This window comes from Lygodium microphyllum, chromosome 12 (assembly GCF_053477565.2).
Source record: "Lygodium microphyllum isolate KBCC chromosome 12, Lygodium_microphyllum_v1.1.10, whole genome shotgun sequence".
Classification (NCBI taxonomy): Eukaryota; Viridiplantae; Streptophyta; class Polypodiopsida; order Schizaeales; family Lygodiaceae; genus Lygodium; species Lygodium microphyllum.
Genome location: NC_141146.1, coordinates 123,436,028 through 123,449,056, shown reverse-complemented (window position 1 = coordinate 123,449,056; position 13,029 = coordinate 123,436,028).

Genomic DNA, 13,029 nt, shown 5'->3' with positions numbered 1-13,029 from the left:
GCCTAGGGTGCATGTCAAGGCTTCATACAAGCATTACCTTATAAGATATGATCAAGCCAATACGAGATGTTACTTATCCTTATTTTTCGATTGAGCATCCAAACATTTGAACTTAGGTTCAAATTCCAACATCTACCAAAAGTTTACCTAGTCTCCTAGATTAATGTTATGTAGGAAGCTTAGGTAAGTCAATCTAAGTTTTCAATTGGCCGTTCATATCTGTTCTATAATGAGGATCTACTCTTGAGTGCGATGAAGAGGAGGCAACACAAATTAGTTTAAGAATTGTGCCGTAAATAAATAGAAGGCACAATGAATGTGTTTAATAAGAATTGTGGTGCTTTTCCCCCCTCAAGAAAATTGTGGCATTGGCCTTCATGAGTCGTGATTTTTCATCTCATGTGTGTATGAAGAAGATTACAAATCCAAGTCCATAGTTTCTAACCCGCATGCGTAAGACTCTTGCCCTAAATTTGTTATTAGCATTCTTTCCTAAAAGTGACGCAATTAATTCAATTTAATTAACTAGGGGTAATCTATACTACATTATTATTTGAGCTACAGGTTCGGAAAAGTGTCGAACCACCACAGTGCTCCCAAACCTGGCTCCCAAACCAAACCAAAGTGACCATTAATGTCACATGATTAGGAGCAGAATGAAAGGTATGTGACCATTAATGTCACATGATTGGGAGCAGAATAGAACGTGGTCTCCTTCCACCACCTTCTCTTCTTCTCTCACTCTCACTCTCATTCTCACTTTCACTCTCACTCACGAGGCAGCAAGTGCAAGCGGCAGGAGGCAGGCCAGCAAGCAGCATCAAGCAGCAGCAAGCAGCAGGAGGTCAGTCCTCTCTCTCTCTCTCTCTCTCTCTCTCTCTCTCTCTGTGCATTTTTGTGTTCTCCCTCTCTCTCTCACATTGACGTGCTTCTCTGCTTCTCTGCACTTTGCACCCGTCCGCATGAGTTCCACACATGTAGACGTCAGAGAGTCTATCTCTCTCTGACGTGTGTGCCAGTCGCGGGGAGGGATTGTCTGAATGTCGGGGAGGGTGGGGGGTCGCAGCTGCCGAGCCGGACGTCAGAATGTCGGGGGGTGCGCGGGGTGCGGGGGGTGCAGCCGCCGAGCCGGACGTTTGAATGTCGGGGAGGGCGGGGGGTCGCAGTCGCCGAGCCGGACGTCAGAGAGTCTCTCTCTGACGTCCGTCAGAGAGAGAGAGAGAGAGGCGCTGTGCGACGTGTCGCTGTGCGACACGTCGCACAGCGCCTCTCTCTCTCTCTCTCTGACGGACGTCAGAGAGAGACTCTCTGACGTGTCGTAACACGTCAGAGCTCTGACGTGTTACGACACGTCAGAGAGTCTCTCTCTGACGTGTCGTGCCCCTGGCCATGCCCCTTCGCGACATCACACAGCGCGCCCCTTCGCGACGTGTCGTGCTCTCCTGGCCATGCCCCTTCGCGACACGTCGCACAGCGCGCCCCTTCGCGACACGTCAGAGAGAGACTCTCTGACGTGTCGTAACACGTCAGAGCTCTGACGTGTTACGACACGTCAGAGAGTCTCTCTCTGACGGACGTGAGAGAGAGAGCTCCTGGCTATGCCCCTTCGCCTCTTCCGCCTTGGCATTGGTCACGTTCTTTGCGTGCTCCGCCTGACCGGACGACGTTCTGAGAGAGAGAGAGAGAGAGAGAGAGAGAGAGAGAGAGAGAGAGAGAAGCTAAGAAGAAGCTGAAGTTTGATTAGATTTGTGGTTAGTTGGTTTAGTTAGTTATTTAGTTTAGTTAGTTTATTTAGTTAGTTGATTAGATAAGTTAGTTTGTCCAAAACTAACTAAACTAATTAATCCACTAACTAAACTAACTAAACCAGGACCACAAATCTAATCAAACTAACCAACAACCTATTTAACTAACCTATTTAATTAGCTAACTAAAATTTAATTAACTAACTCTCTCTCTAAATAAACTAACCCTAAACTAACCGAGAAACCTAAATACAAAGTAACTAACACACAAAAATAATTCAAACTAACTTATCTAATCAACAAACTAACAAACTAACCCTAAACTACATAACTAACTAACCACAAATCTAACCTAACTAACTAACTAAATAACTAACTAAACTAACTAAACTAACTAAACCAAATAAACTAACTATTTAAACCAATAACCTAATTAACTAACCAACAATATAATTAACTAACTAAACTAACTATTTAGTTAGTTTAGTTACTTATTTAGTTAGTTTTGGTTGTTTGTTTATTTATTTAGTTTATTTGGTTTAGTTAGTTTAGTTAGTTTAGTTAGTTATTTAGTTAGTTAGTTAGGTTAGATTTGTGGTTAGTTAGTTATGTAGTTTAGGGTTAGTTTGTTTAGTTTGTTGATTAGATAAGTTAGTTTGAATTATTTTTGTGTGTTAGTTACTTTGTATTTAGTTTACTTGGTTAGTTTAGGGTTAGTTTATTTAGTTAGTTAATTAAATTTTAGTTAGTTAATTAAATAGGTTAGTTAAATAGGTTGTTGGTTAGTTTGATTAGATTTGTGGTTAGTTGGTTTAGTTAGTTTAGTTAGTGATTTAGTTAGTTTAGTTAGTTTTGGTTGTTTATTTAGTTTAGTTGTTTTATTTAGTTAGTTATTTAGTTTATTTAGTTAGTTATTTAGTTTATTTAGTTAGTTATTTAGTTATTTTTTAGTTTATTTAGTTTTGGTTGTTTGTGGTTATTTGGTTTAGTTAGTTTATTTAGTTAGTTATTTATTGGTATTTTTTAATGTATTTATTGGTTTAAATAGTAAATTAGTTAGTTAATTAGGTTGTTCGTTAGTTAATTAGGTTACTGGTTTAAATAGTTAGTTTAGTTAGTTTTGGTTGTTTATTTAGTTTTGTTAGTTTGTTTAGTTAGTTAGTTAGTTAGTTTGTTTTGTTAGTTAGTTTAGTTAGTTATTTAGTTAGTTTTGGTTGTTTGTTTATTTAGTTAGTTTATTTAGTTTATTTGGTTTAGTTAGTTTAGTTAGTTTAGTTAGTTATTTAGTTAGTTAGTTAGGTTAGATTTGTGGTTAGTTAGTTATTTAGTTTAGGGTTAGTTTGTTTAGTTAGTTGATTAGATAAGTTAGTTTGAATTATTTTTGTGTGTTAGTTACTTTGTATTTAGTTTAGGGTTAGTTTATTTTATTTTGTTTACTTGGTTAGTTTAGTTAGTTGTGTTAGTTTAGGGTTAGTTTATTTAGTTAGTTAGTTAAATAGGTTATTAGTTAGTTTGATTAGATTTGTGGTTAGTTGGTTTAGTTAGTTTAGTTAGTGATTTAGTTAATTTAGTTAGTTTTGGTTGTTTATTTAGTTTAGTTGTTTTATTTAGTTAGTTATTTAGTTTATTTAGTTAGTTATTCAGTTAGTTATTTAGTTTATTTAGTTAGTTGTTTAGTTAGTTATTTAGTTAGTTATTTAGTTTATTTAGTTAGTTATTTAGTTATTTAGTTTATTTAGTTTTGGTTGTTTGTGGTTATTTGGTTTAGTTTATTTAGTTAGTTGATTTGACTATAACTAATTTATTGGTATTTTTTAATGTATTTATTGGTTTAAATAGTAAATTAGTTAGTTAATTAGGTTGTTGGTTAGTTAATTAGGTTATTGGTTTAAATAGTTAGTTTAGTTAGTTTTGGTTGTTTATTTAGTTTTGTTGGTTTGTTTAGTTAGTTTGTTTGTTTGTTTGTTTTGTTAGTTAGTTTAGTTAGTTATTTTTGTGTGTTAGTTACTTTACATTTTGTTTAGGGTTAGTTTATTCTATTTAGTTTACTTGGTTAGTTTAGTTAGTTGTGTTAGTTTATTTAGTTAAATATATAGTAAGTTAGTTAGTGAAATAGGTTGTTAGTTAGTTTGGTTAGATTTGTGGTTAGTTAGTTTAGATATAGTTTAGAGTTAATTTACTTTTTTGTTTGTTTATATATGTGTTAGTTACTTGAGAGAGAGAGAGAGAGAGAGAGAGAGAGAGAGAGAGAGAGAGAGAGAGAGAGAGAGAGAGAGAGAGAGAGAGAGAGAGAGAGAGAGAGAGAGAGAGAGAGAGAGAGAGAGAGAGAGAGAGAGGTTTGCTTGGTATGGTTTAATTTATTGGTATTTTGGTTTATTTTGTGCAGTTTGTTTGTCAGGATTGCTATTTGAGGTCGGTGATCTCTCTCTCTCTCTCTCTCTCTCTCTCTCTCTCTTTCAGGTTGTAAATTTGTTTTGATATATTTATTGGTTGTTAGTTAAATAGGTTGTTTTGTTAGTTTTGGTTGTTTGTTTATTTATTTAGTTTATTTGGTTTAGTTAGTTTAGTTAGTTTAGTTAGTTATTTAGTTAGTAAGTTAGGTTAGATTTGTGGTTAGTTAGTTGGTTTAGTTAGTTATTTAGTTTAGTTAGTTTATTTAGTTTAGTTAGTTTATTTAGATAAGTTAGTTTGAATTATTTTTGTGTGTTAGTTACTTTACATTTTGTTTAGGATTAAACTAACTATTTAAACTAAATATATTTAGTTAAATAGTAAATTAGTTAGTTAATTAGGTTGTTGGTTAGTTAATTAGGTTATTGGTTTAAATAGTTAGTTTGAATTATTTTTGTGTGTTAGTTACTTTGCATTTAGTTTAGGGTTAGTTTATTTAATTTAGTTTACTTGGTTAGTTTAGTTAGTTGTGTTAGTTTAGGGTTTGAATTATTTTTGTGGTTAGTTAGTTTAGTTAGTTTAGTTAGTTTTGATTGTTTGTGGTTATTTGGTTTAGTTACTTTTTTTTTCGATTGAGCATCCAAACATTTGAACTTAGGTTCAAATTCCAACATCTACCAAAAGTTTACCTAGTCTCCTAGATTAATGTTATGTAGGAAGCTTAGGTAAGTCAATCTAAGTTTTCAATTGGCCGTTCATATCTTGATCTAAATCTATCAAGTCTCTAAGTAACTTCCTAGAATTTCTCATCTCTTGATTCCATGACGGAGATCGTTATGCAATCCTTTTGTCCAACAAGAGTAACTCTATCGGAGATTTAGATAAATACAAAGAATCCTAACTTGCGTAATAGTGGGTATTCATTTCTTATAGGTAATTGCATGTTTTTCTATGGAAACGATCTTGGAGATTGCCATCTTGGTGACCCTTCTAATTTATCATGAATGTAAAAACCAATGTTCTTATGGAGATTGATAATAGATAATATTTTTGATTATCTTGATAGCGATTTCACAATTATCGTCGAGGGTTTATTGGGCCACTTGAGGATGCTTACGATAACCTGGGTGAAATAACCCCTTTAACTTAGATTAACCTATCCATCACATCGGATACACATGATTCTATTTAATCACAGCCAAGTATAAATTTTGCATCGCTAATTACACTTAGGTGTAGATGCGTTTATCATACGTGGTCGAGTGCAATTTTCTTTTTCCTAATTTTAATTCTTGCACTTGGATATGCATCTTGCAATTATAAGGATGGAATTTATCCCTTTCAATGATCTATTATCATGCGGCATAGTACGGAACCTGATGTATCTCATACGGAAATCAAAGCAAGTATCTAACAATTCGAAAAATGTATTTTTTATATCCGGTACCGTAGTTGTATTTACAGTGATACCCTCGCTCGAATCTTCATTGCTGGTTGTGGGATTGCCATCCACATGTGACATTCTCCACTTGGGGGCCATTCTTGATCTTCCTCTCTTTAAGTGCAACCTCCGTAGAAACTTCAACAGCCTCTTGCTCAAATAGAGGGGGAAAATGGGGGAATAAGCTCGCCAGGTAGAAGAAAAAGGGGAGGTGCATGTGGCCACCCTCTAAGGAGGAGAAAAAATAGGAACCTTCTAGAACCTTCTCTCTCTTTCTCTCTCCTTGTGTCAGGAGCGTGTCGGGTGTCCTCTCCTTTTTTTTTGTTTTGATGGGGGGGGGGGGATTTTATAATGGGAGGGAGGTGGGGGAAAGGTGGTACGAGGTGGTGGTGGTGGTGTCTCACCCCACTCACCATATGTCGATGTGGTGCATGGTGGCAGGGATTCTCAGCCGCCTAGGTTGCTATGGATTGTTTCTCGAGAGGGCCGAGGGGGGGGGGGGGGTAGGCCATGTGGCCTCCCCCCTCATCATCGTTATCATCGTCTTCTTCACTCCTCTTTCCCCCTTGCCACCTGTTCGGCGTTGACATGGGGGAGGAAGGAGATAAAAAAAATTGTGATAATTTTTGTGGAAAATTATAGGGGGGGGGGGTTCCTATGGAACACAGGAAGGGGGGGGGGGTTATTACATCTTCTCTCCCTTAGAGAACTCGAGATGTCGTCATCTCGAAAGAAATTGGGGGTTTCACTTTGGAACCTATGGGGTAGGACCGATCACACATTCATTGCAACACTTTGATCACTCATAAGCATATGGCCTTTCGAAGCACCAACTTATTGTATTTGATATATTCGAGTCTGGTTTACAAGAGAAAAGTTTATTGTAGCTATATCTCATGAATATCTTTTAGGTTTTTTCCTAGGTATTTAATAATTTCCTGGTAGGTTCTGGATCACTGAAGCTTGTGCAACTTCATTTATTGTAAGTTCAACATCAGAGGAATAATCATTCATTGACTCAATCCATGTTTCTGACTCCACTGCGACGTCTATCTCTTTTCCACCAAACTCAGGTGCCTTAATCTGCTTGAGAAGGAATTTCTTCTCTTGCATATCAGTATTCGTGGGTGCAGAAGGTGCCTAACAATCAAGCCATACCACTTAGGTTATTCTTTTTATGATATGTCTATGAACCCTACATTAATCAATCACATATCATTTCAAAGTTTCACTTTGATACCAATTGTAACATGCTTGCCTATTGACTGTCCAGGCACGTTTTTAGTGGTCCATCAAGAGACAAATCTAAGCGTCGCTGCCCCGCACTCCCATGGAATGTTATGGGGTTTGTCACCTAGGGTTTCTTGAGTCCGCCGCCTCGCAACGGAGCGTTCGTGGATGAACCCACTAAAATCGACGTGAAATTTGGGTTTCTAGTAGTCAAGGTCTCTTGATAACATTCTAGCGTCGGGTCCTGGATATCTTGTTTCGTCTCGATGCAGATTGCCAGGGCAAAGATTAGGTTGACATACGATGAAGTCCAGGCTCAGAAGCAAAAAAGGGGTCGAATGGAGCCGAGTGTTAGCTCTTGGATTGGTGACCTACAGGATGGCACGGAGTTCAGTTCGGACTCGGTGGCCTAGATATAGGTAAGCTACCCGAGAACATGGGTCCATGAGATGCAGGGTCAGAAATCCAAGATCCGGTTGTCGTTGTCGATGCTCCATGCTCACATGACTCGCGAGGTTGCGATGATGATCGGCGATCGGGTGAGGAGATGTGGTAGAATGGACAAGATCAGTCTGAAGAGTGGCCATGTTTGATGATCATTTTGATCAAGGAGATAATGTGCATGAGGAATCCTGTAACCGAGAGGATAAAGGAATGGCCTATGAAGATCCTGGTGCTCGGAGGATAAACGAATGGCCATTTTCTATAATGATTCGTTTGAAGACTCCTTTCACCGGGAGGATAAACGAACGGCCATTTTCCATATGCTGATTTAGTTGAAGACTCCTTGAGCCAGGAGGATAAATGAACGACCACATATCATGTCGAAGACTCCTTGAGCTAGGAGGATAAACAAACGGCCATGCTTAATGTTCAGATAACTGAAGACTCCTTGATCCAGGAGGATAAGTGAACGGCCACATATCATGTCGATAAACTGAAGACTCCTTGAGCCAGGAGGATAAACGGATGTCCATGCATAATGATCATATCTATGAAGACTCCTTGAGCCAGGAGAATAAATGAATGGCCAATTTCCATGCTGTGATGCCAGGAGGCATATTTCACGGTGGATTCCATGCCACGGTGGATTCCGTGAGGTTTTACGGTGGATTCCGTAAACTTTGATGACCGGGGCTCATACACAAAGTGGATTCTTTGTGCGAGAAGTTGATGGGGACGCCTATCCTTTTCGGGCGTTTCATTAATTTAGTATGTACATGGGTGATTCCATAGCGGGTGATTTCGCAAAATGCATATTAAATTAATAAACGTTTATGAGTTTAGAGTGCGCACTCGTAATAAATTAAGGTTAGGATTTATTTCTAACCAGTTGATTTATTTATGTAGTTGAAGACTGCTAGGTATTCACTTTTGTCGGTTTAATTGTATTATTTTACTAACGATTGTGAATGCTTCAGTTGATGTGTAGAGATAGCAGCAGTGGCGGAGGAAAGCATTGGAGTCTAGCGAGTATTCGACCTATGGATTATATTTTGATAGGCGCCACGCCTATATTTTGTCATGTCTATTGAGGCATCGATTATTTATTATTATTTTGTATGCGCCTATGCGCACGGATATGTTATTTCTATTTGGACATTGTGATTGTGCGTGCCAGACTCTTTGGGCACCGTCCACTAGCTTTATTTCTATTTTTGTAAAAGCAAACTCAAAAGCTAAAAGCTTGTCATATTTTTGTAAATTGGGCTATTATTGAGCATGAAGATGGAAATATACATAAAATACATGCTTTGTGAAGCGCTCACACAAGGCATGGGGGGAGATTGAACCCAATTGGTCTCTTGCTCTTGTCGTTCATGCTTTTTACATTGTAATTTGTGCAAAAAGGTAGAGTTCATTGTTCTTGGGGACCTTCCGGGATTCACTACGTGAGCATACAACGACCGATCTGCGCACCAGTGGTATCAGAGCGGAGATGAGATCAAGAGCTTCCAATCGCTACCCATCTCGTGCGAAGGCGGAGCTCCTGGAACGATCGGGCTCTACAGTCAATCTCATCACGAACCGTCGATACAGGTAGACTTCTGGCGATCAAGAACCCCTGTTTCTGTCATCAGATCGCGAAGGACCAGTCAATACAGGTAGAGGACCACGCATTCATCTCCATCATCAAGTCGTCAACAGAGAAAGATAAGCTCTATTTTTTTTCTAATTCTTTCTTTCAAAAAGCTTAAGGACAAGCTTAAAAGCTTGGTTGGAGGCCACAAATCAATTCGTCTGCTATCAGAGTATCTCCGAAAATTCCGCGTGGTGGAAAAAACAGTTCCTCCCATAAGCTAAAGCTACCAAGCTTAATTCATTAAGCTTAAACAAGTCAGACAAATCACCTTTGGTCAGCAACTCCAAGTCCCGCACTTCAGAGATCAAGTTCTGCAAGTCATCTGTAATTAAGTTCTGTAAGTTCACTAAGTCGGCTAAGTTCTGCAAGTCTGTAACTCTGCAAGTCACATAAGTCTGCAACTCTGCAAGTCAGACTAGTCAACTGGAGTTAGAACTGACTTGTGCTCAAAACTCCTAGAAGGGCTGTTCTTGCGCAGAAACTCCGAACTGCAAAGTTGTTCGTTGGAAGGTATTCTACCCATACGCAGGTTTGCTGAAGTATTTTCAGCACATGAAGAAGGAAAAATCGTAGATTTTCTGAAGTTTGAGAAAGAAATACCAAAAAACATATAAGCCTTGTAACCCCGAATTTGAGCTACGCTCATCTCGCTAACCTGATTTTGAGTGAGAAAGGTCTTTTGAGTTTTACAGGATGACGGAACCACATATGGATGATCCTATGGCTGAAGACGACCTACCTGAGCCTACGATGGAGCAAAAGCTTGACTTAATCATGATGCAATTGGACGAAGAACGAAGGGCTAGGCAAGCATTGCAAGCGCAATTGGCAAAATTACAAAGCGCGTCTACCGACAAAGAAGAACCTCAAGCTGAAGATTTGATTCGACGTACCATCGACGCTACTCTTGAAGCTCAAACCATTCGCAAGGAATCAAAGATAAGTAAACGAAGTTTCAAATTTCGCACTTTCAATGGCATACGAGAAGGAAAGACTGTTTTATCATTCATTAGTCAGTTTGATGACTATTTCCATGAGGAAACTTATCCAAAAAAAGATAAAATCAAGTGTGTTACTAATCATTTGGTAGACAGAGCATCACTTTGGTGGACTGTAGTACGCAAGAGCATAGAATGTCCTGCTACTTGGGAAGATTTCAAGAAGAAATTCATGCAGAATTTCCTTCCACCGCAATTTCATAAGAAGGCTATCAAGCAATGGGATCTACTTCAACAACGGGATCGTGAGCCTATTCCTCAGTATACAGAGCGTTTTTGGAATGCACTCCTCCAGCTACGCATGCTTGAAGACGTACCAGAGACGACACATAAGCGGAAGTATATGTCTGACTTCTTGGACATTATTATGCTGAAGTGAACATGTTCAAGCCTGCTACTCTTGAAGACGCCATTTCACTAGCTCACGACACTGAAGATAAGCTATGTGGTAGAGACAGACGACCACTGCGATTCCAAGCCAATGGTAATTATGGATCTAAACAATTCAATTCCAATTTTAGAAGATTTAATCCAGGTCATTTCTCTTCATCATCTTTCCGCAAGAATTGGGCTAAACCACCTGCATTACCATCCAATGTCAACCCAAATCCTAAGCCTATTCCACAGCCAAATCCAAATGTACCTAGACTTCCCGCCATTGCAAATAATGTAACCAAAGCCAAGCCAATAGTATGCTATAAATGCCACCAGTCTGGACATCTTGCAGCAAACTGTCATTCAAAGAAGCCGTCAGCTCATATCAACTATCTTGGAGCCATGGACGAAGACGAACATGAGGATATGCTTGATTTCACTGAAGATGAGGACGACACTACTACTACTTCCGATACTTTACCAGGTATGCCTACTCCACATTCATTATTGACTATGAAATGTTTGGTGCATGGAAAGGAAAAGACTATTTTGCATGATGACAGTAGTACTCATGATTTTATTTCAGCAAAATTGGTAAAAGAATTGAAATTACAGACTGTACCTACGCATTATCGCATAAAAGCTGCATTCTTAGGCACTAGGTATAATGGTACACAGGAAGTGCAAGATTTAGAGATTCAAATTGGTTCATACACTGAAAGAAGAAATTTCTTAGTTGTTCCATTACAGTCGAGTGACATTATTTTAGGAATGCCTTAGCGACACCAGCATAATCCAGATATAGATTATTCCACACACACAATGAATATTAATTTTCAAGGAAAATCTATTACATTATATGGTATGCATGCATCTCATGTCTTTCCACTGCTTTCGCATACTCAAGCTAAACGTGCATTACGCAAGAGTAGTAAATCATATCTCATTTGGGTGAATGAATTGCAAGTAAAGGAAAATCATATGCACCCTAGGCATAAGGAATTTCTTGCATATTTTAAGGACTGTTTTGCAGAAGACCTACCACCAGGTTTACCACCTTCACGTCCAGAAGACCATAAAATAGATTTGATCCCTGGCACACAACCACCTTGCAAAGCACCATATAGGCACAACCAGATAGAGCAAAAAGAAATCCAGAGTCAAGTTGAGGAATTACTAAATAGAGGTTTAATTCGACCTAGCAGTTCTCCATTCGGTGCACCTGTATTGTTAGTCAAGAAAAAGAATAATACCTATCGTATGTGTATTGACTACCAAGCTTTAAATAATATCACTGTAAAGAATAGGTATCCTATTCCTAGAGTTGATGACCTTATGGACAAACTGCAAGGATCTTCTATATTTAGTAAAATTGACCTTAAGTCTGGTTATCATCAGGTGAGGCTAGATAAATCTGACATATTCAAGACTGCATTCAGAACACAGTTTGGTCATTACGAATTCTTAGTCATGCCATTCGGATTGACTAATGCACCTACTACCTTTAGTAGAATGATGAACCGTATCTTTTTGAAATATCAGTATTGTGTAATTGTTTTCTTTGATGATATTTTGGTGTTTAGTCAAAAAGAGAAAGAACATTATGAGCATTTGTCATTAGTTTTTCAATTATTGAAAGAAAATCAATTGTATGCAAATCCTGAAAAGAGTGAATTCTTTAAGACAGAAATTGAGTATTTAGGTCATATTGTATCATCTGATGGAATTAAAGTTGATCCTAAGAAAATTGATGCAATATTGAATTGGCCTGTTCCTAAAAACGTGCATGAGTTACGCTCATTCCTTGGTCTTGCTAGTTTCTATAGGAAGTTTGTACGTAATTTTTCATTACTTGCTTTACCATTAACCAAACTTCTGAAGAAAGGAATTGTTTATCAATGGACCGAAAATCAACAGAAATCCTTTGACTTACTGAAACATGCATTAACCAATGCCCCTGTTTTACAGTTGCTTGACTTTAATAGACCATTCTTTCTAGTAGTGATCGATGCTAGTGGATTAGGAATAGGAGCCGTACTAATGCAAGACAATCATCCTATAGCATATTCTAGTTGTAAGCTGAAACCCTCTGAACTGAAATATTCCACATATGACAAAGAATTATTAGCAGTTGTACAAGCATTAAGACAGTGAAAACACTACTTAATGGGTTCAGAATTTATGATAAAGACCGATCAGCAAAGTATTAGACATTTACTTAGCCAACCTCAAATCTCTGACCGTCATATCAAATGGGCCTCCTTTATTCAAAGTTTTCATCCTATCATTCAATACCAACCTGGAAAAGAAAACGTAGTGGCTGATGTATTGAGTAGAAGACCTGCCATTCATAATATTTCTGTCATATCTTTTGATTCTTTGATTGCTATGAAAGATACATATCACCAGGATATTACTTTTCATTCTGATTGGAATAAATTAGTTCAAAATAATTTCATTCCTGTTGATTCATCCCGGGGGTATGATGCCAAGAGGCATATTTCACGGTGGATTCCGTGCCACGGTGTATTCCGTGAGGTTTTACGGTGGATTTCGTAAACTTTGATGACCGGGGCTCATACACAAAGTGGATTCTTTGTGCAAGAAGTTGATGGGGACGCCTGTCCTTTTCGGGCGTTTCATTAATTTAGTGTGTACATGGGTGATTCCATAGCGGGTGATTCCGCAAAATGCATATTAAATTAATAAACGTTTATGAGTTTAGAGTGCGCACTCGTAATAAATTAAGGTTAGGATTTATTTCTA